The 2,243-nt window shown below is 47.2% G+C and overlaps 1 long non-coding RNA gene across 2 annotated transcripts in view; it reads right to left on the reverse strand.

The window, feature by feature from the left end:
* The window catches only part of LOC110260358, a 35,237-nt gene extending 33,048 nt beyond the window's left edge, over positions 1-2,189 (reverse strand). The window contains exons 1-2 of one of the 2 annotated variants that reach the window (XR_002343531.1): positions 1,923-2,189; positions 1,054-1,095 (exon numbers count right to left, since the gene is read on the reverse strand). This is a non-coding gene — a long non-coding RNA (uncharacterized LOC110260358). The remainder of the gene's footprint in view (positions 1-1,053; positions 1,096-1,922) is intronic. The other variant, XR_002343530.1, reaches the window with a different exon arrangement.

The raw sequence follows: 2,243 nt of genomic DNA on the forward strand, positions 1-2,243 counted from the left end.
AGGAGTAAAATACCCCCAGCTATGATATCCTAAGGCTCAGTTAGACCTCTGGCCTCAGGCCACAGTCAGTCCCATGCCTCTGCTATTTGGTGAAGTACTCAAAGCCATCTCTTAAAGTTGGCATATTCTCAACCTTTATGGTGAATGAATAAAATCTTCACATTGGACAAGACCTCCAAACACAGGTAATCTTTCTGCATTCAAGAACTGCACTGGAATCCTGAAGTTTTCTTTTTTCCTTTTTTTTTTTTTTTTAAGGGCTGCAGGTGTGGCATACAGAAGCTCCCAGGCTAGGGGTCTAATCAGGGCAACAGCTGCTGGTCTATGCCAGAGCCACGGCAACGCCACGTCTGAGCCGCATCTGTGACCTACACCACAGCTCATGGCAACCCTGGATCCTTAACCCACTGACCGAGGCCAGGGATCCAACCCGCAACCTCATGGTTCCTAGTCGGATTGGTTTCCACTGTGCCATGATGGGAACGCCTATTTATCCAAAATATTTTTAACACCTATTCACACATATCATTTTGGGGTTCAGCTGAGGGGGACATATATTTCCCAGGTGAATGGCCTTATGCTGAATGAAGAATTCTTGTGCCTGAAATCTACATTGTCATTCTGATGGAAGAAAGGAGATCCACTGCTTTTTTTTTTTTTTTTTTTTTTTTTGCAACAGCTTTCAAAATCATAATTTGGTGATAGAAAATTAGAGATGTGGAGTTCCCATGGTGGCACAGTGGTTAACGAATCCGACTAGAAACCATGAGGTTGCGGGTTCAGTCCCTGCCCTTGCTCAGTGGGTTAACGATCCAGCATTGCCGTGAGCTGTGGTGTAGGTTGCAGACGAGGCTCGGATCCTGAGTTGCTGCGCCTCTGGCGTAGGCTGGCGGCTACAGCACCAATTCAACCCCAAGCCTGGGAACCTCCATATGCCGCGGGAGCGGCCCAAGAAATAGCAAAAAGACCAAAAAAAAAAAAAAAAAAAAATTAGAGATGAATTTCCTTAGGAGAGAGAAACTTTTGTTTGCTAAAACTGTCTCCTCCACTTACCTGAAGGTGGGTGAAGGATTTCCCTACTCCGGCTCGCTGCTCCTAGGGGAAAAAGGAATGCAGTTAATTAAGAGTTTCTTTCCCTCTGATCTCCACCTGCCACTACCTGCCAGGAGAGAAGGGGAGCTACTGGCACAGGTTTTCCCACCTCCAAACAATCTGAGCCCTACAAGCAATTAAAATTCCACCTTCAGCAGAAAACCTATGGAAAAAGAGGCAAGCCTCTTCTCTGAGCTCTTCCTCACATCAACTTGCAACTTCTCAGCCTCCCCACCCTTTCCCTTATCAAGCCACTAAATTCCAAGGCTGCTCTGCTTCCTGTGGCATTTCTCACAGTAACACCTCACTCCTGCAAACCTCACCACCTGAACTTGACAACTAAAAACTAAGAGGTAAACAGAAAGCCTATAATGGTCATAAACTCTGGAGACTAAAAGCTCAGGCTCTTTGTTTTCGAGAAAGCTCTTCAACCACTCTTCCAGGGCCTTTTAACTTAAAATGTTTAGAACCTTTCTAAGAAGCTCAGTTAACTGGTAGCCCAGTCTATTCACAGGCAACCCTTGGAAACAACAAAGAAAATCCCTAATAAGGAGGCCTAAGCTTTTTTACAAACACAGCTTTTAATTTAGAGGAAGCAAGTCACCAACACTACCCTCAAAAGCCTCCGAGGCACAAGGTATAAAACATGGTGTGTTCATAATTATCCTCCTAACCATGTCCTACTGTGACGGCCACGATCCTCCTAGATAAGCGAGGGGTCAAATATAAACGCTGCCAGGTCAAATATGCTCCATATACTTGTCAACAGAGGAGCCACGGTTGCATCTGAAGCCAAACTTCCCTGTCTGAAAAGCCTGTTTTCTTCATACCTCAAGATGCCACAGGTTCCTAAAGTTCTTGCCTAAAAAGTCGATGGAAGATGTACTTCTTAGAGAACCTCAGTATACCTAAGGTATAAAGTTTGGTTGCTTCCGTAAACTTGGAAAAAATCACAACTGAGGGCCCTGGCTACCACGGCGCTTCCGAAAAGAGCCCCCGGACGAACTTCCTCAGGCAGAGCGTTAGCTTTGGGGCCGACGGCCGTGAGGGGCGTCAGAACCCAGCCCCGCCCAGCACGAGGAGGGGGCGGAGAAGGGGGGGGGGCCGGCCGGGAGCGAGGCTCTCACTCATTGGTCCGTTCCCTCGCGCGC

This window comes from Sus scrofa, chromosome 4, assembly GCF_000003025.6.
Source record: "Sus scrofa isolate TJ Tabasco breed Duroc chromosome 4, Sscrofa11.1, whole genome shotgun sequence".
Taxonomy (NCBI): domain Eukaryota; kingdom Metazoa; phylum Chordata; class Mammalia; order Artiodactyla; family Suidae; genus Sus; species Sus scrofa.